The sequence below is a fragment of the Gymnogyps californianus genome, chromosome 10, assembly GCF_018139145.2.
Source record: "Gymnogyps californianus isolate 813 chromosome 10, ASM1813914v2, whole genome shotgun sequence".
In the NCBI taxonomy this organism is placed as follows: domain Eukaryota; kingdom Metazoa; phylum Chordata; class Aves; order Accipitriformes; family Cathartidae; genus Gymnogyps; species Gymnogyps californianus.
In genome coordinates this window covers 23,011,455-23,037,895 of record NC_059480.1, presented here as the reverse complement: position 1 = coordinate 23,037,895, position 26,441 = coordinate 23,011,455, and positions in this window count along the sequence as shown.

Below are 26,441 nucleotides of genomic sequence, written 5' to 3'. Positions count from 1 at the left end.
GAAACAAAATTGGCTCTTTCATTGCATTATAATGAATTACATAATTTTGCTTGGCATATGGTTTACCTTTGATCCACCCAGTTGCTCATGATCTTGGCCCAAATCTCAACTCCTCTCTTTGTGTCCTATGACTTTGATTCTCCTTTATAATTTCTCATAGGCAAAGGATGGGTTTCTTTCCTGGTCATTTAATGCTAGATACTGAAAGGTATTCAGGCACCTAAATTTGAAGAGAGATTAAATGTGTTTACACACATTTAATGGCACCTTGTTTTTCAAGCTATTTTAAATTGGGAAAATTCCTTACTTTTGGTAAAATTTGTTATGTCTGCCTTTAAGGAGAAGACACCGGCTTTGATTTTATTGTTAGTTGAGGTCATTTAATCCACATTAAAGTATATGTGCATTTACTTAATTTGCATGCTGTGATCTGCCCCAGGGTTTCAGGACCAAATCTTTAGCTGATAGCCATCTGGGAAATTTTCTGTATATTTCAAAGAAGCCATGTCAATTTATATTAGCAGAAGATTGGGTCTTTAGTTTTTTTCATAATGGAATATCTGATCGGAATCCAAAGGTCCATAAATGGCATGCCCAGGTGGGGGCGGGGCGTCCAGAGACATTTGAATCATCCTTTCCTGTCTGTATCTTCTTATGCAGAAGTATTTCACTAAACATTTCTCTAAATTTGCATGGAAAAATTGAGCAGCACATAGAATCTATAGTGGAAAGACAGTTGTGTATTTTCATGCAGAATTGATGACTAGTTATGGGAGGCAGAATTACCAACTCTAGAGAACACAGATGTTAACTGGCATAATGCCCTCTTGATGCAAATAAATACATTAGATGCTATAAAAGATTTTAAAACAGGAGAGCTCATCTTGGCAGGAGATATATTTGCTGGATTTGTGCTATTCATTTTGTTTTATAGAATTGCTGTGGAATTGGAATAGACTATTTGAGGAGCTTCTAAATGCACCAGTGGAATGAGACTTTAAATTCATTTTATTTCTGATGGTTTTAAAGGGGAAAAAAAATGCTTAATTTGTGCGTAGACACTTCACCTCCCTTAGTACCCAAAGGGTCTGAGCTACATGCCTGGTAAACTAAGCAATGACATTATCACAAAGTAGTGAAAGGCTGGACAACTGTTCAGACATGCAGGGTTGTTAGTGTCTGGAGCACTGCAGAGGGGAACTTTCCCTTTCCACTCAGAAGCTGTGATATTTGCATTCTTCCTCCATCATTAATATGCTTTATGACCCAAGTCTCACTGTTATCCCCACCGAGTTTTCAACGCCTGCCACTCTCCTCAAACCCTTCCTTTTAATCCCACGTGATTATTTGAAAATTTTCCAAGTAAAACCTGACAGAATATACTGTGGTCTGTCTCCTCCCTTTCTCCTCCTACAGCTCTGCTCCTGCTGCCTCTCACAAAAATACGGGAGGTTTTTGCGAGTCCATCTTTACCTCCTTTTATAACCAGAAAGACATAGGCATCTATTTAGGACAACAGATTTTAAGGTCAAAAACCTGTTGACGTACCCTGGGAAGTGTTGCCAGGGTAGTTTAAGGCAATGCTATACCCCGTTCGTTGCACTGGATTTTTGTTATACGTCCTTTTTATTAAGGCAGTGGAAGGGACCCACACCTCAACTGCTCACTTCAGTACCAGGATATCAGTGCAAGGCCACCAAGAGAGGACTTGAAGAGTGCTGGAGGAAGTGGACGCTGCTCTGATTTGTTACAGCCTTTCCTGTCTTTGAGTCTTGCCATTGCTTTGTGATGCTCATTAGTAAGAGAGTAGAGTGAAGGGCAGGAGGGAAAACATGAGCCTTGGGTATTTCCCTCTCTCCTAGGTGGCTGTCACGTTCCATAGCAGCTGCTTTTAGATCTTGCAGTAATTTTTTTTTCCCAAGACATGTCCCTTTTAACTTCCTGATCTCATTTTTCAAGCATTTTGGAGCATTTTGCCACCGCCCTTTGTCCCTCCTGTTTTCCCTGGTGTCAAGATAGCTTTTTTTGTTCCGTGCTGTTGTTTTATGAAGCTTTTGTCTCCTTATACTCACCTCTCTCTCCTCTACATGCTACTGTGAGCTCTCTTTACTAATGTCTGCATTTCTGCGTCACATCAATCTCACAATCTGACAGATGCAGCCTCTAAAATAACCTGTGCATGATGCATACAACCTGAAAATAAACATTTATTTCAGCGTTAGGTGCGTCATACCTGCAAATAACCTCGTTTATCTGGACATGTTTATTTTAATGCTTATTGTATAAATACCAGTATCTCAGCATACTCTACAATACCATCTGCCACTTGCTCTTGTATTATGCATAATTTAATATAGCCCTATGTTACTCCAATTTTTTATGTTGCCAAGTTCATACATAGCTACATACTTTGACAAGGATACAAGTGTGTTATAAAGATTACAGAAAATATTACACTGAGATTTAAAGTGGCACTTTTGGGCTAGAGAATGTTAATTCAGACAAGGTATCTGACACTAGCAGTTGCACAATGTGGATTGGTGCAGTATTTTTTCCATACTTGTTTTGAATCTTCTCAATAACTTAAACAATCAAAGGTAAAATGACAGAATTGTATGATAAGAAATAAAAGTATATCCGCTCGCTCACTGATTTGAGTTTTAGGTTCTCCTCAGGCTAGAGAAAACTCAATTCATATATTGAAGTGAATTAACCTATAACTTACTAGATTGCTGGAGTGTTTCTGTGGACCATTATCATTGTCAGGACACTGAAATGGCTATATTTGATCAGACTGTTACTGTCTTGGTTCTTGAAGAAGCCAATATACTCAGTGAGGAGACGCAACAAGTCCTGCAGTAAGCTGTCAGGTAACCAGCATTAGTTTCTCCTGATTCCAGGGTGAGTTTAACTTTCGGAGCCTGAGATTACTTTTACCTTTGTTTCACATTCCAGGACTAATTTCCATTAATTCCAGATTGTTTGTAACATAATTATTCTATATGAACACTTTGAAAAAACCAAAATTTGCAACAGCTAAAACTTGGTGCCTGTTTTTAAAAAAGCATTCAGTACCACAAGTCTAGCCTCTAATCGTGAGTTGTTTCGATCGCTGCATGCCCTTCCTCTGGGATATCACCTCTCTTCACTAAGTTCCCAAAGACAATTGTTAGAGGAAGGGAATGCGGTGTCAGGTAGTCCCTGAGGACTAAAAATAAGCTAAATTAAATCCGTTCCTCCTGACCTGAACACCTCTAACTTCTTTAAATACCCTTTTACCTCTCCATGGGTTCTGGCCTCATGGTCCAAGGCCATAGCTAAAATCCAACAGAGCTTCACCAACGACAGGACTGCTGTGAGCCACAGCAGAGCACCGAGCCCTCCTGAGAAATGCCACCCCCCGAGCTCACCAGCTGGCTCTTTTTAACACGGGTGATTTGGGCTTTTCAGCAATACTTATGCAAAGCCACTCTCCATCAATTCTGAAACAATTTGTGCTTGATCGCTGGTACTTTTTCATATTTAGGATAAAACAGTTCTCATTACCCCCATTTTGCAATCACAAATCCATTTTTGGTCAAAGTGATTTTAGAGGAATTTGAGAACATTAGTTCTAATAATAATGAAAAAAGCACAAAGTATTTTATTGTTAAAGCAGTGGCAAAGAACTACTCCTATCGTTGATACAGAAAGGACTGATTGAATGCAAAACCCCCCTATATTCTGTGGAACTAGGGAATAGGAATTCATTATTCCTACCCTCATTGACCTCAGTAAGGCTTGTACTTTTCAAGACTCTTAGTAGGTATGGCTCTAAAAAATACTTTAGTAAATTCAGTGCCAGCTAAGCAGTAGGTAGGTTTGGCGCCTTTCAGAGCCCTGATCTTATTAAAGAGAAGCTGTGTATATTGAGCAGATTTTTCAGACCAGAGCATGAAAACTCTGGATATTAAGGTGCTCGATTGCGATTACAGTTGGCTCTGCTGTTGCTGTCCTAAATGTCTCTTCTTTTATTGTGGACCAGAGCCCTGTGTTGCTGTTCACACTCCACCTCAGATCTATGGTGGGTTTTATGTATAACTTAGAGAGTGCCCAGAAAGAAAAGATACTATCAATATGTAAAATTGAATTATGGTGCATCTAATCACCTCTTTCAACCTGCTAGCCACACTTCTTTTGGTGCAGCCCAGGATATACAAGTCGGGCAATGAGTGGATAGAGAGCAGCCCTGCGGAGAAGGACTTGGGGGTATTAGTGGATGAAAAACTGAATATAAGCCAGCAATGTGCTCTCACAGCCCAGAAAGCCAGTCGCATCCTGGGTTGCATCAAAAGAAGTGTGGCTAGCAGGTCGAGGGAGGTGATTCTCCCCCTCTACTCCGCTCTCATGAGACCCCACCTGGAGTACTGCGTTCAGCTCTGGGGCCCCCAGCATAAGAAAGACATGGACTTGCTTGAGCGGGTCCAGAGGAGGGCCACGAAGAGGATCAGCGGGCTGGGGCACCTCCCCTATGAGGACAGGCTGAGAGAGTTGGGGTTGTTCAGCCTGGAGAAGAGAAGGCTCTGAGGAGACCTTATAGCAGCCTTCCAGTACCTAAAGGGGGCCTACAGGAAAGATGGGGAGGGACTCTTCATCAGGGCATGTAGTGATAGGACAAGGGGTAATGGCTTTAAACTGAAAGAGGGAAGATTTAGATGAGATGTAAGGAAGAAGTTCTTCACTGTGAAGGTGGTGAGGCACTGGAACAGGTTGCCCAGAGAGGCTGTGGATGCCCCCTCCCTGGAAGTGTTCAAGCCAGGTTGGATGGGGCTTTGAGCAACCTGGTCTAGTGGAAGGTGTCCCTGCCCATGGCAGGGGGGTTGGAACTGGATGATCTTTAAGGTCCCTTCCAACCCAAACCATTCTATGATTTTAAGGTCACTGGGATGCCGTGTTTCAGCACAGCTGTTTAACAGGGATATTTCTCGAGGAACCTGATTTACCCTTAAGATATAGAACAGTAATAACTATAGCTTAACTGGAACAATATTAGAGTAAACGTAGATAGAGCAAAATAGCCTAATGGTGGCTACCATAGATGCTGAACTTGTCCGTCCCTCTCTGCATATATGTGTGCTTTTTGGACACGATGCATGTGAAGAAATAAAACACCCTGTTTTTATAAACTTAGCTACAAGTTAGCATCTTTTAAGACTCTAAATTACTCTGTGCACTGTTAATGAAAGCTAAGTAAAACTGCACAGAGCATTGTATCTATAATGAAGCATCAGAAATTACACATAAAAGTGAAAAGAACTGCAAACTAATTTTCCATATTGTTTTATCCCCTCCATTTTCTTTCTGAATTTTGCGCTTAAAATTAAGTTGAGTCTACTCCCAAAAGGCAAAATACAAAGATCATATGCACAAGCATCATTAATGGACTGCGCTGGAGTGTCCTTTTGTGGGTCCATATTTTACATGTCTGTTTTACATTAATTATTGAGTACTTGTATCACCTATTCATGATCATTGCACTTCTCAAAGTACAGAAAAAGAGAAAATTAAAGCAAGATTTCCAGCTTATTTGTGTTTTTTGACGATATGCCCTGATATACCCTCTCTCATTTTCAAGGGACTGTCATTTAAGTAGAAAACACTTGAACTTACAAACTGATTTTGTGTTAAATAACTAAGGCACAGGAGGTGGGCTAAGGCATTTAGCACCATGTTCCTCCTGGTCTTTTTGGTGACAGAGGAGGGTATGACTGGTGTACGTTGTAGGGGTCATACCAACAAGTTTTGCAGAATCAAAGGCAGGCTGTCTCTGAATTTTTCCAATAATCACGAGTATTTACAAATCTCAAAAACTGGAATTTAGTCTGGTTTTGATAATTGGCTTAATTGGAGGTTGCAGCCTGCTTTCTACAGGGGAATGAATCTCATTTTACTTAAAATAGAAAGAAGTTTGTTCTTCTCCTGCTGTTTTTGATAGGGAGCTTGACTACTCTAACCCTTGTGGGAAAATATTTTGCTTAAGTTCTATTTTTATCTCCTGTTTGTTTATTTTTAATTACTACTTCACTACCCTGGGATTTACCATCGATCTTCATCTGCCTACACAATCATCCTTAGCTTGCTGAAGGGTTTCTTTATTTTAAGTTATATGTGCTCTTTTAACACTTTTTTTGTGTGTGTCTAACTACTTGTAACAGGAGGATTCTGCTTTACGTGGAGGAAAGGTGGATTAATATTACCGGTGTTACGAGGGTGTAACACGAAGGGAAGATGATGTCTGAACACTATTGCTGTCTTGGGGTGATCGTCTTTGTAACAGCATCTCGGGGGAATGTGCACCATGGAATGAGGTGTTTCTGCCCCAAGGTTACCTAGGGAACACTGTAACATAAAATGTGGGAGGTTAATGTCTTTAAGAGTGTTTTAAATGCACTGAAGTACTTTGCAAAGCAACTCCCACTAGCTTGAGAAATATCTCTTAAATTTATGAAAAATTAATCTGCAACTTCACTGGAAGAGACAGTTTCTACTTCTCACAGTACTGGAGGGTCTGCTCTCTGTGTAGATTTTGCAGTATCATTTAAAAATTAATTCTGCCGTTTTGTTTTAAGTTAATAAAGTCTTCTCTTCAATGAGTAGATCAGTGTAATTCAACTGATACAACCTAAGGTTCTGTCCTAAAACTTATTTTTCTCCATCTCTGAAGAAATTACTTTTCCTGTATAAGCAAATGAGGAAAACATTTTCTGTCCCAGTTAAAACAATATTGGCAGCAAAACTCCAAACTTTTCTTCAATTCTGAATGTGTTTGAATATCTGTTAAAGATTTCTGATATATTTCTTCCTAACTTTTAAATACATATTGTACAAATTTGGCTGGTGTTGAAAAGGGATGAAGTGTGAACTGTAGATCATGCTATTTGAACCCCATAAGGAGACTCCTGCACCCAGGTGGATCTCCCTGATGGCCAGTGCCAGTCTCCTTGAGTTCATGTTTGCCCCTGTGTTTACTGGAAGGAACTTTTGGCTGTGAACGTCAGCTTTTGGACATTATATAGTAGAAAATAGTAACTTTTGGTTTGTCATCAGTCTGAAAGCTGCTCTGAATGTCTCACATTTATTTGCTTTCCAAAATTATGGGCTGAAAAATTTCTAAGAAAAGGTCTGAAGAAGAAGGTTGATCATTGAATCATCCTGTAAAATTCAAGAGAACTATAATTACAAGCAGTAGAGAAAAATTTATAGAAAGGAGATAATTTCCCATTAAATTCAATGGGGCAGTTGTCAGCTTATATAAATTGGTGAATTTATTGACTTCAGTGGAGCCTGCTTACACAGTACGAGGATTCAGCCCTACCAGTTTTTGAAGCGAGTTCTGTAGAACCCATTTCATGTCAAATGCTTTCATTTTTGTTCAGTTCAATATGACTAATTATTACTGTTCCTTCTGTGAGAACGGACCAAAGTCAGAGCCTTCTGCTGAAAGAGAATGCTCTCACTCAAGAGAATGATGAGTAGTGACAGATCTTGCAGCTTATCAGTGAGGAACAAGGAAATTTGTTGTCATGAGTGGTACCCGCACGTGCTGGAAAGCTCAAGTTGCTGTTAGGCTAACTCTGAACTTGGTTCTCCTGCCTCACTGTATTATGTATTGCCACAGAGCTACAGTCTCACTGCAGGCTGTAAAAGGTCAGCATGCTGTGCAATTAATCTAAATTACATGCACATTTCAGAATATGCCACATTGCATAATTTTAACCATCATGGAAACAATTACTGTAGTTCAGGTAGAGTTCACTTTGAAAGTTTCCATTGGCCTTAAGTAAAGAACCTTTAGTTTTCTAAGGGAAACAGTGGCATAAACCCCTGTATTTTCTCTAGCATATGAAGTCCGAAACAATTACAGCTACCCAGTAAATCCATTTTCCCTCATTCTCTGCAATTCTTGGGTTTCCTTACGTTCCCCTGACTCAGGGAAAATATTCATTACGACAAGCACGTACAATTCCCCTAACTATATCAAGTTTGAATTGCTGAAGCTGGTGGCTGGTGTAGCAGTTCCACAGAGTTTGTAGGGAAATTTTTAAAGAAAAGCCAACAGCTGACCATGCAATTTACCCAGATTTTCATCCTAAACTAGGAAAAAAAAGTTGACCGTTTAACTGTCTCCCTTAATTCGCTTCTCCAATATATTATTTGGGGTAAGATGCTTCCTGCCCCATGCATGTACTACTTCAGACTCTGCTGAAGGGGTGCACAGCACTTTAAAAGCAATTTACTCTGCCAGGGCATGAGCCTCTATGCCAGAGGGAGTGTTTGTATGCTCGCCTCTTGGAGCAGCAGTACTGGGAGGGGTGGCTGTAGGAAACAGGGTGATTGGGGTTTGCTCAGGCTGGTCCTTTAACAGTGCTTGTAGCTGAAGGACAGCTTCAGACTAAGGCTGTTGTAATCTCCACTGAACAATGCAGCAGTGAGCTTCAGTACCACATCAGCATTTCTGAGTGATGATATTGGCTTGAATTTTCTACATTTTTCTCTCCCTTTTTGGCCCCTACTTAGAAATATATATGTTCCCTTCAATTCAAAGGGAATTGAACTTCCCTTTCAATTAGACCTATTTCACAGATGGAAAAACCGAAGATGGAGAACTCGGTGCCACAAGGTGACTGCTACAGTCGTGTTATAGCTGACTTTGCATTTGCAGAGACACCATAAAGCAGATTTCACGCTGCTGCCACCTTAGTGAATGGCCCATGATAGATAATACCTCACATATGGGGCACTTGGATTGAAGTATGGGATGAATGGCACAGGGTGCGCACCACAGATGCTGAAACGCATGACCACGGCAGCCTGTAGTAACAGGATTGTTGGATTCCCATTTGTTGCAAGACGTGCAGAGGACAGGATCTGAATAGTTCTTTTCAGGCCCCGTGCTGTGTTAATGGTGGTGAACAGCTGAACTTGTGTTGCTGTTGCAATTCCTTCTTCAGCAGTATTTCCCCATTCCTTTACCACTATACTGTTTATATATTACAATTTTATAGATGTCATTCCTTCCATCAAATATCGTACTTAAGAATGAGAAACTGAGATGAATAGAAAGGTTTGTTTTCCCCTCTGTGGGAGGCAGGGCACCCTTCTCTTTCCCCCAAAGCACAAATCCTGAAACTCCAGCAGTTAAACTGCAATCCAGAGCACTAACATTCGGATTTGGAAGCATTTTGCACGCACAGATGGGGCTCCACAAGGTGCAAAGCAGTGAAGAATGTTGTAAATTGTTGAGTCAGGTTAAATTTAAAAAGTTAAAAGGGGAGGAAAAAGAACTAAAACTGAGGGAAGTGAAGGAAGAGGCTCCAGATGTGGGTTGGATGGGATCTGACTGTGTTCCAATGTTTCTTCAAGGCAAGTGGGGAAAAGTCAAGTCTTCAGGAAATGTTTTTGGGGAGCACTAGAGGTGACGAGTTAGGGACAGGGTGTTTTGGAGGCACCTCCCACCCATGAGAACTGTCTGTCGGGGGAAGCTGGAGGCCCATCCCACCAAGTCTCCTTCACGCCTGCGTGGCACTGATGCGACGGCTGGATGCTGGCTTGCCTCCCAGCCTCTGAAACGGGAAAGCAGGAAGGTACAGGGGGAAGGGAGGGATGCTGCCAGGGCCTGTAGCCCATGCTGGGCTTTGTGGGGTCATGCTGGCAGGACAGGAATGACTGCCCTTTGCTCCTCATTGATGGGGTGTGGGCCAGTACCCCTGGCATGGTGTCATTATGTGGGGGCTGCCCCTGAAACAGAAAGAGCCAAGGGCTCCCTGAGTCACCTTTTGCTTTTTCCACAGCTCTGTGTCCCAAATGAAGGTGTAAAGTAATTGGCAGTCTGTCCCTCACATCTCATTTTAATACTGCAGTAATTCAATTTTAGACAAGCTGTGTACTTTTATCTTCCTAAGGGATCTCAAACAAGCTTTTAATTTTCAGCAAAACCTTTGCAGATCACCTTTAAGATCAGGGTTGGACCTAATTTTTGTGGAGTGCCTGAGGCATGGCTCAGGGAGAAGGATGGGGAGGGGGTCTGGAATGGTCTCGGAAGCTTCAGGGGGACCTCCTTATGTCCTGGTGCTTGAGCACGGTGCACAGCACAGACCATGGTGGAAAGCGCAGCTCTATTCAAACAGCAAGTTCAGAAACTGTTAAAACACGGTTGTAATGAAGCAATATTGTAAGAAAAAGAAGGAACAATGGGCCATGTCAAGGACCTAGTTTTCCTCTCAAGCTAGGAAAACTCAGTGGACTTGTCTAGTTTCATGCTTGCAGTGAAGAACAACTTCGTTTCTTCCCTCCTTTCCTCCTCCTGGCTTTGCACCTACGTCTCGCATATTGGCACATGGTGCAAGCATTGGAGCTTGCCTCAACTCTGGGCTTAGGGTATGGTATCCCTTAGTGGAAGCCATACTACAGTACTGCAGCGGGGGTTATGGCTTCTGAAGGGACCCTGTGCCCCAGCCCCAGCATCCATCTTGTGAGTCAGCCTGTCGTGTGATCTGGTGGAGTCTGGGGAGATGAGAAATGTAAATAGGAAATCAATTGCGAAGCTACCAGAGAGATGTGAGTTTGGGATAAGATGACAAAACCACCACTACCCCCAGAAACCCCCCCCTCCAAAAAAAACCCAAACAAACAAAAAAACTGGAAGAAAACTCCAAAAACATTTTGTTTTGTGATGTATGGAGGGAGGAGGAGGCATTATAAACTTAACTACTATGATTCAGACAACAGAAGAGGCAAGAATTATGTAGAGCAGAAGAGAGTTTAAGTTGGAAAAATGTGATTGAGTTAAGAGGAAGAAAAATTTAGGCTGCATCTCACGAGAAAATAGACTAATTGTGAAATCCACTACTACGCTTAGATCTGGGCCCCCTGGGAAATAATGGAAAAGACTGTTTCTCAGCATGTAGAAGCCCCTAGACAAAACGCGAGTACTTCAGGAATAGGTTAGGCATAACTGCTATATAGTTCATCAGCAGCAACCCCACTCCTGCACTGACAGGAAAGAACTGACTAATTTATCAGTAATAAGTTTTTGTGTATCTTTCTTTCCATATGCCGAGGACACTGAGATTGCTGATGAAGGTTTTTGGTTACAGAGGTGACTTTATAAAGTGAGAATTTATCTAATAGGAACAGGTCTAAAACTAACGGTTCATTTTGCATAGGCTGCCCAGCAGCCAGCAGATAATAATAGCTATTTGCCTCTACTCTCAGGCTAGATTTGAACTACTAAATTAAAGGCAAAATAAAATTTAAGGTATTTCCTTAAACTGTTTGGTCCCCCTGGGAAGGATTTGCAAATGCACTTGTATTCATCATTTAGAAGCTTTCCTGTTGCTTACAGACATCTGTTTTCTTGAGACACCTTATCGAAAAAGTGGCTTAGTGTTTTTCATCATCCACTGTAGCCTGTTTTCAAAGCGAAAGATGGTATGCATTTTGAAAATATTTGTTCACAGTATTGTTTGGCAAACTTCAAAATGATCTAAGGCTTAAAATAATAAAAACTAATCATGAGCATGATATGCAATTGGATGTAATTTCACAATTCAAAATGATATTTCAAACTCCCCTGTCCATCCTAAATATGTCACTTGTGTGTAGCTACTGCCACTTCTATATCCATTTATTTGCAGTAAATGACACGGCTCAGATCTTTTCTTGGTGGCTGCCTATAGATCTTTTCTTGGCGGCTGCCTGTACCTTTCACTGTAGGTAAATATGGTTAGCTTTACGTTCAATGTTAGCTGGAGCACTTTACACCCTCAAAAGATCCAGGGGAGGACTGTTTCTCCAAGCTCACTGTGTTTGACATTGGCTTTTAGTCTGGTTTGAGCTGGAACTTTTCTTAATGCTCTTTATCTCGGTTTTCCATCAGTGACATTTCAAAGTTGTTGCATGAGCTCAAGCTGATCTTACCGCAGCTAAAGAGAATATTCCATTTTCTCCTCCATCTTCATTCCTCCACCCTTGCTCTCCGGACTTATCTGCACAGCTGGTGTCAGCTCTAGCTTTTATCTCTACCTATCCTTGAGTCGGTTCAACTTACTAGGCCAAAAAAAAAAAAAAGAAAAGAAAAAACTTGCAAAAAGATGGATAATTTTCTGCTGGGTTTGTGAGTGGAATCAAGAAGACCAACTGATGCCAGAGCCAGTGCTGGGCAAGGTCTGGCCTGAGCAGGGTGAGCCTGGAGGGAAGGTGGGGAACAAGACCTGCCCCTTTCAGCAGCAGAGAAGCAGGGAGCTATTACCTTGTTTCAGCCACTCTGGCTCACCCTCCTGAGATAAACATGCTTTTTTACCTGACAGGGCTGCTGTGAAGATAAATTGATACATGTTCAGGATGTATTCAGCCAATGGTTAGGGAGACAGTATGGCCCAAACCAAAGATCTGTTTTCCTTGGTTTTAATTACCAAATACACTTTCTATCAGAATAAGGATTTTAATGCTGATTTTCATGTCCTTGTATACATTTGTCAATTGCACTGTTGAAAACGGAGGTGTATACGGAGAAGTAAATGGCTAAATGAGAAATACAAAATTCTGATCTTCAATGTTTTTATCAAGAAATGGTTTATACAGAAATAGAGGAGCATTACAGTAAGTGCATAGCAACTTACCACAGAAAACTTATCACTGAATTAACATGCAAATATACATGTTGTATTCACATCAAATAAGTGAAATCATAATATTTACTTTTAATAAGGAGCTTTTCCTGTAGAATTCTTGCCCAGAGTACAGACAGGACAGGATATTTGCTGTTTCAGCAGCCAAATGGAAGACAAGTACTGACTGACTTTTATTACGTACCGTATTTTAGTGCGTTGCCTACTATGTATTGTCTAATTTATGTCCATGTCACATCATCACGGTTACGCCTGTAATATAATAAAAATGAAATGTGAATTTTCCAGTACTTTATATTAAATATATTTTCATTCATTTAAAAAACAACAAACAGAACAAAGTTATAACAATGTGTAAATATTAAAAGTTTGTTCTTTCTGGCTAGGATTTATTACTTGTTTATTTTGCATAGGGAAATAGCAGGATGACTAGGAAAAGGAGACTGAGGAATGGCATGCTGCCCATTCTTTTACCTTTAAAATTATTAATCAATTTGAAGAAGTTGAACTGGCAAAGCTGACTGAAATATTTTTGTGTATATTTAGCTCAAATGATATGCAACAAAAAAGTATTGAATTTGTGAATGTGCACTCAGGTAGAGAGTCCACCTCTATTTTGGCCAATGTAATTTTAGATCATGAAATAACACCATCCCAGTAATTTAAATAACTCTGTAGGTCATATCTACATTCCAAGAGTGTGCTCAATGGAGGAGGGCTAGCATGATCAAGTTTAATTAGAAAAGCAGATCAAAATTGCTATGTGCTTGATCCAAAGCCTATTGAAGCTTATAGGAATCTTCCAGCTGATTTCTTTACTTCTGTATGTTATCTGTTATTAGGACTGAATCAAAGTTGTTTTCTTCAAGCTTAGCAAATTTGGGTCTTCAGTAGTAGTCGCAAAATAAGAAACAAGCTGGTGAGACAGTAGTGTTTCCTCTTGAAAACCTCTACAAGACAGCCTTGAAAAATTGTGGAGTTTTTTTCCCCATTTTTGTCATCGTGAAGTTTCAGTTCAGTACCCCACGTATTTGTAAACCTAACTTTGTGCATCTTAGACTGCAGAACTCCAATGTTTTTGTGCCTTACTGGTTGTGGCCTGAGGAGTAACTCCATTGAAATCCTTGGTGCCGCAGAGGCATAAGGAAGAGCATAAAATTTGTAAACTGTATAATGATGTGCAAACAGGGTAAACTAGAATTCATTTGCAGGGCTGACACTCAAAAGAACCATGCTGTAGATGTGATGCATATACTACGTACCTGACACGGCCGCTATATAAAGCGGCAATAAACGCAGTTTTCAACATTGGCATTTCTAGTCCATTTTCAGAGGAGACTCCTGTTTCAAAACACTCTACTGATACTGAGCAAAAGGTTAGAAGTGAAACTTACTGTGGAAATGCTAAATTTGACTTCTAATTACATTGTACAGAAGCGTTGTCCATGCAGTAAATGAGTGCTTGCCTTAGAAGACTTCTAATTTACTTCTCATGCAACGAGGGTTTTGCATGTAAAGATAAACTAAGACTAGTCTTTATGGTATCTTCCAATGATAGCGTTGAAACTACGCAAGACAGTTCTCGTAGACTAGAGGTCCTCTGTGGTAGACACTTCCCGTTTTTTTGAAAGAATTGCTTGATTTTAATAGAATTTGATATTCTAGGTAATATATAGGGAAAAAAAGTACTGGGACTACATTCTATATAAAACAACTGGCTAAAGGGTAGAGTAAATTAATTCACAACAATTGTTGTTCATTAAGTTCTGAAATATTTTGCGTTCATCTTGATCTATTTTTTAAATGTTATGCATTTTAACATGCAAGAACTGTTCCAATTTTTAAGGGCAGTGGCAAGCAATACGTATGGCTTGCTTTCATTATTTTTTTAAAGGAATGTGTGACTACAGGACAGCTGCAAATATAAACAATTACTTCATGCTAGAAATATCTGCATAATCTTTTATGAAGTAACTCTTGAAAGTGAACTGTAATAATGCAAATTATTTAAAAACAGTTTTCAAGCAAGTGATTTCTTTCATCATCGTTCATTCTAATAATAATTTTCAAGCATTTAGAGAGTCAATTTATCTTAATTTTAGATTGTTATTAAATTAAGTGATGATGGCTGTGAGTAGGATGGCTTTTACTGTCTAGAGTGTCACAGTAGAGTGTAATAGTCCTAAATTTGAAATGTTTTCATGCTATTAAATGACTATGTTAAGGTATCAGGGAAAATGAACAACTAATTTATTTTAATCTTTCATATTCTTTTAGAGCTGTTTTTCTTCCTAAGTTTTTTTAAGTGACAAATGAGAATCAAAATCTGCCATTGATGCTTACTTCCCAGTTATATAGAGAAGACTCTTATCTATAGCTGACAAAAACCAGCTTTCCTTTTCCATAATATAGTTGCATTTCTTTATCTCAGAAAGACAACATAATGTATACAGTGTAGTTCTGTATTTGTTCTTGTAAATCTCTGAATATAAGCCTTTCTGTAGGCAGTGCTTTACATATGTCCGTCAAATACAATTGGTGTTCTGCTCACATATAGGTCTCGATTTGTGTGCCATTTATTCATCACGTGCCTCCTGGCTGTGCAGCCTGTGTGTAAATTACTAACAATTATTGACTATTTGATACTTCTGGTCATATTAATGTTGTTTGTAGGCTGAACAATGTCTGTCTGGAATTAGAGCCTCTAAATGTTGCAATTAGCTTACAGGAGCAGGAAATACCTGTATAATTTTTCCTTGCTTCTTATGTTCCTTTTTAGATCTGTCATGTTTAACTAATTTTTGCTATGCAGTACATAACTGTGCAAAACCGCAATGGAGAAAATTCCCTTCCCCGCCCTCCCGTGTGGTATGAGGCAAAACGTAGGTATATCATCTGCAGCGTGCTTCAATCAAATCAACAGTGTGTGCTATAACTTCATTTTAGAAGCACTGCAACCAGAGTCTCCTTTCATAGTGAAAGAAAATCAATCCTCCATACATGAAAACAGTTAGTAATGGTCTTACTTGAGCTTAACTTATACTGAATTATTCATGGTTGAGTTATCTAGGGAGAATATTACCTTTGTAGTAGACTGCTTGAATTGCCTCTTTTGTTTATTTTCATTGGGGCGATTTACTTGAATAAGGACTGCAGGACCGGGTCCTGTGTTTGCTGGACATGAGAACATTTCATACTGGCTAATCCACCATGTTGTGGGATTTTTCTTTCTTTTTTGTTGGTTTTTTTTTTTCCTGTTGTTGTGTTTGTTGTGGTGGGTTTTTTTTGTTTAGGGTCCCAGCATGGGGTCCCAAAGTGAATGCTAGTGCATTTGAATCTAGATGGCTCCCTGTTGACATGCCATCTGCAGATGCTTATGTAGAGTATGTTTTAAGCAGCAAACACCTGGGGTGCTATATTAAAAAATGCTCAGCATTTCAAAATCCCAGTGACGGAGTGTAATATGCTCTTGATATGCCACGTGCTGTTAGAACTATAAGCTGGATCCTGCTAAGTCCTAATGCCTCCTGTTGAAGTGAATGATAGCAGAGAATACTTGGGACTAGAGAGATGCATGACTTTGGTGTATTAAAAGGAGTTTAACTCTATCAAAACTCCTCTTTTATTTAGACATAGTCATTCTAGGCTTATCTCCTTTGCTGTGTCTTTGAAAGACTACACTGCAATGCCCTAGAGCAAGAGGATGAGCACTTGTTTCTACCAGGCCTTTAGACTCATATGACGCTCCTTATTTTAGTGATACGAGTTTGCAAACATTCAAGCCATGTCATTTTATGGTGCCAAGAAGTTTCAGCAAAACTGAACAATTTTTGATGGATATATTCCTAGACGCTATGCTAAGGCACATGGAGGACAGAGCATGATTCAAGATAGCCGGCATGGCTTCACCAAGGGCGAGTCTTGCCTGGCCAGCCTAGTGGCCTTCTATGATGGAGTGACTACATCAATGGACAAGGGAAGAGCTATGGATGTCATTTATCTGGACTTCGGTAAGGTCTTTGACACGGTCCCCCACAACATCCTTCTCTCTAAATTGGAGAGATAGGGATATGATGAATGGACTGTTTGGTGGATGAGGAATTGGCTGGATGGTCGCATCCAGAGAGTAGTGGTCAATGGCTCAATGTCCAGATGGAGATCAATGATGAGTGGGGTCCCTCAGGGGTCCGTATTGGGACCAGTACCGTTTAATATCTTCATCAATGACATAGACAGTGGGATCGAGTGCACCCTCAGCAAGTTTGCAGATGACACCAAGCTGAGTGGTGCGGTTGACATGCCTGAGGGACAGGATGCAATCCAGAGGGACCTGGACAAGCTTGAGAAATGGGCCCATGTGAACCTCATGAGGTTCAACAAGGCCAAGTGCAAGGTCCTGCACCTGGATCAGGGCAATCCCTGGTATCAATACAGGGTGGGGGATGAAGGGATTGAGAGTAGCCCTGTGGAGAAGGACTTGGGGGTACTGGTGGATGAAAAGCTGGACATAAGCCAGCAATGTGCGCTTGCAGCCCAGAAAGCTCATCACATCCTGGGACGCTTCAAAAGAAGCGTGGCCAGCAGGTCGAAGGAGGTGATTCTCCCCCTCTACTCCGCTCTGGTGAGACCCCGTCTGGAGTGCTGCATCCAGCTCTGGGGTCCCCAGTGCAAGACAGACACGGACCTGTTGGAGCGGGGCCAGAGGAGGGGCACAAAAATGATCAGAGGGATGGAACACCTTTCCTATGAGGAAAGGCTGAAAGAGTTGGGGCTATTCAGCCTGGAGAAGAGAAGGCTCCAGGGAGACCTTGTTGCAGCCTTTCAGTACGTAAATGGGCCTCATAAGAAAGATGGGGACAGACTTTTTAGTAGGGCCTGTAGCAATAGGACAAGGGGTACTGGTTTTAAACTAAAAGAGGGTAGATTTAGACTAGATATAAGGAAGAAATTTTTTACAATGAGGGTGGTGAAACACTGGAACATGTTGCACAGAGAGAGGTGGTAGATGCCCCATCCCTGGAAACATTCAAGGTCAGGTTAGATCAGGCTCTGAGCAGCCTGATCTAGTTGAAGATGTCCCTGCTCATTGCAGGGGAGTTGGACTAGATGACCTTTAAAGGTCTCTTCCAACCCAAATTATTCTATGATTTTATGATTCTCCAGTGATAAAAGATGAGGAAAACCTACAAAGAGCCATACGAATGTAGTGTGTGTATAATAGCAACAAGAAATACAATTATTTAACTTGATTTTTATAATATTCTGTTTAATGGCCAAAAATTATAAAAATGAAGTCAGGAAATATTGAAGTCATTTTCAGATTAATTCAGAGAGAAGTAAATACAATTTGGGTGATGTTGCTTTTCGTGACCCCAAAACCCCATTCAAATAAGCACTATGGATTTTAAAGATCTACCACGTCTTTGTTGATGTGTTACTGATCGTGGTTAGTCAGCAGTTCAGCTCTTGTTGTTCAAGACTGTCTAAGGCAGTAAGATCACTTGTTATTAGCAGATTATATTGTTCAGGTACTTTCATTGCCAGTTTTTTCCAAGGTATTTTTACTGATTTGCGTGTGTGTATGTGAGGGAGGGAGGAACTTTGAATTAGTTAACATCGCTGTTTCCAAGTAATAGACTGGGATGCTGTTACCCTTTTCTAGAGGACAATATAATATAGTCTTCATAAAATGTTTGAACAGTAGTGTAACAGTCTCTAACTGTGTGTCCTTGTATATTTGGCTTATATGACTGATAGATTAGAAAGCAAAATTCTTCTTTCTGGCATCTGTAGCATGGGCCATCTAAACTCAGGGCTTGGTTGCACTTTCTTCCTTCGCAAAGACAATGGGTGTAATGCTGTTCTGGATCCCTCCCTTCCCTGTCCGTGTAGGAGTCACTGCACAGTCACTGGCAGAATGCAGAGCAAGGAGGAATGGTTCCTCTGATGCCTGGAGCTATTTCTGGAGTTGTGGAACTGAGAAATAAACCAAGATCTTAATATTGGCCTGGTCACTTAATTAAAAAAATAATAAAATTAAGACAGCATGCTGATACACTTCACAGTCTGCTTCTGATGACATAAGTAATTTTCATTGAGGAAGTAATTTATACATCTGACATTACAGAACTCATGGCATTAATTATTTGGTGTTAATGATCTGTATTCATGATTGAAGAGTGTGTTTGAAGTTCAGAAATGCTGTAATATTAGCCTTGAGATAGAGGCAGTTCTAAGATACACAGATAAATCATTTTTCCAGACTTATTCTATTTTATTCTACCTTTTGCTACAGCTAGGTGTAGCACCTTTCTCCTTCGATTCCTAAAAATTATGAACTGCTCTTCTGTTTATTTTTAGCCAATGATCGTGTGCAAATATATTATTGATACTTGTGAGGAAATGTCTTTGTCCTGTTTTTTTAGACACATCTAGTGTTCATCGTGTATATAAGTTAAATTTCACCTGCTTTACCATTCAATTGATAGGAAACATAGTGGACACAGGTCTAGATGCTAAATGTGGAAAACTTCCCCTCTAGCATGCCAAAGTGTTCTGACTGCAGCTTGTGCAACTGATGTAAAATGTATCATATATTTGATAGTTTTTAGGGGAATTTTCCAGCTGTGATGCTGATGTGGATTTAAGAAGAAGAAGAAGAAAAAGTGGGGGGCTTGGGAAGCTTTGGTGGTGTTTTTTGTTGTCTGTTTTTTGGTTGGCTGGTTTTCTTTAAGTTTCTGATTTTGGTATCTTGGCTGACAGTTTGCTCCTTATAACTTCGCTGTTGTTGGCTTGTGGAGCTTTTTTTTTTTGATCCAAGTGTTTTCCTTTAACGAGGCTGGGTGGTCTCTATACTTTTGCTGTAGTACTAATTAACTTTTCAAGTGTTCTGAGCTTTTTGCAGGGATGTCATTTAGGTTTTTCTTCTAAAAAACTGTATTTGAATCAGTAAAACTGCATGCACTGAAGTTACTCAACCCTTATGCAGCATTAAATTAAGCAGTTGTTGTTATTTGAGTTATGAACTCTAAGGGTAAATACAGCTACTGAAATGTTAGCAGCCTCCTGTACCTGATTGTGCTGGAACACTGCTGTAAACAATAGGTGCAAGTAGCAAAGGAGTGGGTAGACAATCCATGATAATACATGCAGAATTCTTCCTTTTCTTTTATAAATCACAATATGAGCGCTTGGATAACATGGTATCTCAGCAACAACTTGACAAGAGACGTATAATACGCCCTCAGAGAATAGAAAAAACATCATTTGTCTCCAATAAAGGTGTTTAGCATTCTGATCCTTTCTTAACATAAATTAATTTGCAGGTATACTAGCAGTGTTTTTACATATGTATTTTGCATTTGCATCAAAGTACTTCCCAGTCTTCAGGAGCACTTGCTGCTTTTCTGAGCATTAACCGTTCAGAATGTGAGTACAGATTAATGTGCTGTATGCCTTAGGATCAGCTCTGGTTTCTCTCTTACATAGTATATTTAGTCTTTAGGGGATTAAACATGTTCTTCATGAACCAGATAAAAATGAATATTTATTCAATATTGTGTCAGGATATACTTATTCATACAGAAAATGCAATATATTATTTGAACAGTGCATGGGAATCCGAAGAAAACTCAGGGAAGCCTTTTTTCCAGTAGAAAGTTTGTGTGTTTGTACAGTTATTTATTGTTTTAAGACTTGGGTGTGCACTTTGAAGTAGGTACAATGGAATAAACCATAGTAAGAGACGCAGATTTCTAAATAGTCATCTTTCTCAATAGATGACAGATTTATAAGCAAAAAGTTGCACACTTTGTTCCCAAATGTATCTTGGTCGTGTGACAGATAAAGATACAGTACCAGGCAATTATTACAGCCTGCTAGATGATTGTAATGTTACAAAGAACAACTTTTTTAGGAAAAAACATGAAAGCAAAGGAAAAGCTATTTGCTATTTTTAGTATTCATGGGCTGTACAATAATGATTGATCGTTACTGAGTATTGTTTCTAAAGCTTTGTGAAGATGAAAAATGCTAGGTCTGATGGTTTGATCAAAAAATATGTAAACATTTACAACAATAAAATGCTATTGTTTTCTCACATCTGTAGCAGTATTTATAACACTGCATTGTTTTTTAGGAGGGGGAAAAAAAAGAGAAAATGAAAAAAGAAAAAAAAATTAGTCCAAGGCCCAGACCTTTCTTTGCCAATTTTCTACAGATGTTTTTGATGCTTAAAACGGAGCATGGCAATAAGGGATACATTTCAAGACAAGCACAGAGACTGACTCTCCATTAAAGCTATACCTGCTGTTAACCTCAACGGTACTTCAGATGGAATATTTTTGGTTTGATTCTATAGCCAATTTACTTGTATTATTTTCAAGCTGTGTAGCCAATATTTCGATAGATCATCATGAATTGACATCTTCCTTTGTAATTATAACCTCCTTTAAGTTTCAAAGTGTTTGCTTTGATTGTGTAGCCTTGTGAAATAAGCAGCAAAACTAAAGCACATCTCTGAGGGTAACAAACAGGAAGCTATAATAAACACACTTGTCAAGCATATGCAGACAGAAATGGGAATGTGCTGGTGGGGAATATATGACCTGCTACAACTCTTCATTTGAATGTGACATGTGCTTATCAAGATACAGAATAAAATAATTTTTCGCATGCAATCCAGCAAGCAAAGATGCAGGGAAAAATGTCTTCATCTTTTGAGGCTGTTGCTCTCTGGCCGCGTGGCTGACCTGTATGCCTGTCTCCCGGAGATGATGAGGTGCAGTACAAGCGGGCGAGTGCAGTCAGTTTAATCGCTGCGGTTTGTTCGGCTGACACTTTTGGAATTGTAAAAGGTAATCCTGGCTGAGGGACATTGCCTGCCTCTTTCTAGCATGGCTTATGTTAACAAGACATAAACTTACTAGGTCTTCACCTGTTGTAGTTCAAGGCAGCCAGCATTGTTGTCACAGGCACTAAGCCCGTAGAAAGTTTAAATCTAGAACTGGCAAGGGAAACAGGGTAGTCACTGTAAAATCATCCCAGCTCAGGTACAATACACACTTTCTTTCTTTCTTTCTCCCATGTCTTTCCTGACTATGAAGGGAAAAGGGCTGCTGGAGGTCTTCCTTTAGAGCACTGCCTTTGCTTGCTGTTTCTGTAGGGGCAAGTCAGGAAGGTAACAAAACGAATGGGTGAGGTTAATGGAACTTTCAAAAGCATTGCTTGGGGATAGATGTGACTGTGGAACGCACGAGGAGTGTGCGGTAGCCCTACGTGTCACTTGTGATGTGGTAGGGATTGCATGGCACACCGGGCCACAGAGCTCTCGTCCTCTTGCAGCAGAGATGCAAATGAAATTTCAACAATAATAAAAAGTGAAGATATCATTCAAGTTTATGCAAATAAATGATTCTAAGTGCATCATATTAGAATTGTATCCGCATTTGGATTACGTGATTCAATAGAAAAGAGAGAACCCTTCATGGAACCTAGTGGAGGGCTTGGGATCTGATTCATCCCAGCTCCTTTAGGTACCTCACTGATTCAGCTTACTTAGGATTTGAACAAACCTTTAGGCTTGGCTTTTCCTTCCTGTTTGAATAGAGAGGGATCTGAGGTGAGTAGGCTCCTAATTTAGGGTTCTTGTTAGGTGCCTAAAGCTAGCCAGGACGAGAGCTGAGCAAGCTAAGAATAAACAGCAAAAGACTACTCCAGAGCTTGGCTTGGGCAACTGCTGGAGCATCAGCCACACTTGGAAACCGCACCAACAGATTGAAGGGGTTTGGCCTTCAAAACTGCAACAGATTGAAGGAGTTTGGCTTGGGAAAGCTGTAGGAACAGGAGCAGCAGTTTGTGAGACAGCCTGGCTTATGCAAATGTAGAAATGGCAGCAGCAGGTTCTGATGGGATGTGTTGCTGGTGTATCTCCAAAAATTTTTAAAATGGCTGCTCATGTAATACCAGGGCCCTATCACCTATATGCTCAATTTATCACTGTGTCTTGGAACTTTTCCATCAGAGTAGTAGAAAACAAATGTTATCCTGCTATATAAGAAAGAGAGAAAGCAAGCCCACTCAGCTTATTATTTACAGACCTATCTCGCTGCTTCCAACTCTATCCATAATAGATAATGAATAAATTGGTTCACAAGCAACTGTTTAAGTACTTGGAGTTAAACAACATACTGAGTGATGCTCAGTCTCGATTTCATTCTCATTATTTCACTGTCATTGCACTAAGAAATTGTTGGAGACATTTTCTCTGCTCATGGATCAAAGTCTATTTATAGGTGCGGTATTTATTATCCTGTCAAAGTCCCTTTTGACATGACTGGCCATTCTCACATACAAAAATTCATTTGAAATCAGTTCAAATAAGAGAGGTAGACAATTGTTTTCAGTCACATTTGCCTTCCAGAAACCAGATGGGTTGCATTAGCAATGAAGTGTCACGTATGCAATATAATACTAAGAAGTCTTGTAACTGGGCACCATATTGGCCGTTATATGTTCATTAAAAGCTGTTGTGCATGTTAATAGGAATATACAGTTCTTCACGGTTAAAACACATATAGCGGGGCCAAATCTCTATGAAAATTGAAAGCAAGCCTGAAATCAGAGCCTTATCTCTTACAAACACATTATCTCATATTTTTTCCCCATATGCCTCTAGAGATATATACACACACACAAAGAGATCTAGGAACAGCATCAGTGGAGTTACGCTGTAGAAAGCAAAAAGCTAGGAGGAAGGAGAGGTTTGAGCAAGGATGAGGTACTTTTAGAGTGACCTTATAATTTCTTGCTCTCACCAGTATATTAAACCACCAAATATCCCAGACAGTTTTGTCACAAGCAAAATGAATAGAATTGTCTTTATTTGATCAAGAGTATATAACTCACAGAGCAAAAGACAATATTGTTTTATTCTGAGGCTCGACTTGTGCTGCAGCAGGAACATTCAGCCCCATGACCACTTTCTGAACATCCAGTAACTGTCCTTTTTGTAGAAAATCCCTACTGTAGCGGACTCTTCACAAGAAAAATGTCCATGTGAATGTCACATGAACAAGTCTTTAAAATCTTTAATTCCTAAGTGATAAAAGAACCTAGCCACCACAATTTAAGTTTTGTTTTGGTTTAGTAGTGATACTGATTCCGTTAAATTTGCTTTAGGTCAATAATGGCCAGTTGGGAACAATAAACTCATTTGAATGGAGGAGCAGACTGGTTGTGGGAGGTCTGGCATCACTTGTGTCCATCTCAATGCCATCATTTCAATGAATTCCCTAAATCGTGTAGAGGAGAGCAGCAGTGATGCTATGGTGAGAAAATGGCAGGGAGGGGAGGAGAGGATGTCTAAAGTCCTTTTAATCTCCTCCCTCTGCCAGTAAATTTGTACGTACAAAATGCAGGTATCACAATGCGCATATGCAGGCATATCCACAGTAAGGTCCATCAGAGTGACTGCTGAGCAGCTCAGGCTCTCATGGTGTCCTTCTAGCAGTAAGACATCTGGCGTAGAAGTCATCACCATGACTGGAAATGAAGATCTGGCAAGTCCATTGCCCTAGGGGCGACTGTTTGTTTGAGCAAGGGAGGGGAAAAAGCCCCTCATGGGGTTAGGGAAGGACGGGGAAGGAGGGGCTGTGGTGCAATGTCACCTGATGGGTGGTAGAAGTGTAGGCCATTGCTGTGCCAACAGATGAGCTTTGGGGGAGACTATTTTTAGTCTAATTGTTTTCTGAGCCATTAACCAGAAACATTTTTGGGTTGAATCATATTCAATAAGACTTCAGCACAGCAGCTTGGGTGTAGTCTTAGTCTGAAGAAATTCTGGGTTTGGTATGACTCAGGCAGGCTGTGAAGTGAAACTGAAATACAGTTCAGAAATACAGACTGGAGGGCTGGAGATTCAGGTGACATTCCTGATTTCAACAGGAACTTGATAAGTGCTTTTCCTATCTCTTTTTTCTTTTTTTATGAGGATTACAGGTTTATGAAAATCTAATTCCGTTTTGGACCCTTAGACTAGTATTTCCTGTTGTCTGGCTGTATGCTGTTGTGGGAACTGAGTGAATGGGTGACAGTAAGGGTAGAGACATAGTTGGAATTTAGGCTATGTCCATTTGTCCGTGATTTCTGAGACGAAGAATGGACACTGCTAAGTCTTGACTCTCACTTGTTATTAATATAGATAGGATTAATTTTAAGCGTTAGGAATTCTGCTCGAAAGTCCAAAGATACTGACTTTTAAAGTACGCATGTTGTATTTCTTTCCCTCCCTTCCCCTCATACACATCTGTAAAACGGGGTGGTGATAACAGTGTGTCCTGCAAATGGACTGCTATTAGATTTCATTTCTACCTTTCTTTTCTCATTCTTCCAGGCCTTGATTGTAATGCAGACAACTTGCAAATAAAAGGAAATGCCCTTGCAGGTTTCTTTGAACTTGTGTTTGTACTCCCTTTGACTTCCTTAGGTCCAGATGCAAAGTAAGAAAGCAAGATAAGCTGGTGGCTATACCCTCAGTAAAGGGCATGGGAGGAATCTTAGCTCCATCTCTCCTCCTTTTGGACAGAATAACTGATTCTGTGCCAAGAAGGAAATTAATTCTTCTAATACAAGGCAACAACAAATTACTGTTCCCAACCACAGAAGGCCGAAGTGAAGGGAAAAGTGTGTCTCTGAAGAACAATGTTTCTTGGGATTGTGATTGTATTGTGTTTCTTGGGACTGTTCCTGCTGGTGCAATAGGCAGCCCTCCCTTTTCAAGGCTGGTATATAGAGTTGCAACTGAGCCATAAAGAGATCAGGCTGCTGCAGCCTAGGGATACACATACCTGCAGAAGAGCCACATGTCACTGAAATCAGCAGAAGCTTTGCCTGAATAAAACATCCAGGACCAGGTCTCTGTGCTTAAATCATTTGGATTGGGGGTTTTTTTGTTGTTGTTTGGGGGGTTTTTTTTGTGTTTTAGGTTTTTTTTTGCCAAAGAACAGACAGGTGATCCCTTTTAATTTATCTGTGACTTGAGTTTGGACAGAAAGGATTCATATGAGTAGATGCCTGATGAAGGAAAAAGGGTCAGATTTGACCAGTAAGGACACAGGGCTTATAAATTCATATCTTTAATTTGCTGATGGAAATCAGTAGTACCTGGTGTGTTAGTCTAGAATAAAAATGGAGACATCTATTGATCTGTTTGTTGTCCCTTATGGACTGTGGTGACACTGAGGGGACAAAAGAGATGGGTTTTTTTGGTTTTTACTTCACTTTTTCCCTTTGAATTCTCAGACTAATTCAATAATATCTGACATGAGTTGTTGGTTTGTGCTTTTCTCCATTCTTTTTTTGTTTGTCACTGCAATATATATGCAACTGTAATGGATTTTTGTCTAGAATATGTATTGGACCTCTTGCTTTGTATTTTTATTCAACTGCCTGTATGTTTAGGCATCTACTACGAAAGATTCCTTCTTTCAGACATCTATATCTGTTTGTTCTCTAAGATTCCATAGCGAATCTGGTTTTGTACTATCTAGAATTAATATGAATTGTAGACAAGCTTTGTCAGTTCTTTCTATTTACTTTCCCTGCAGTTGTGATAGTTTGCCTTTGATGTCATAAATGTCATAAGCTTAAACACCTTAAAAATTCATTCCAGGGAGTTTATCAACTAAACACTAATATCCTCTGTATTTTTACCTAAGTTACCGAGTCAGCTGTGTGATTTATCTTTATGGCATGTTCTGTACTTGTATTCTCTCT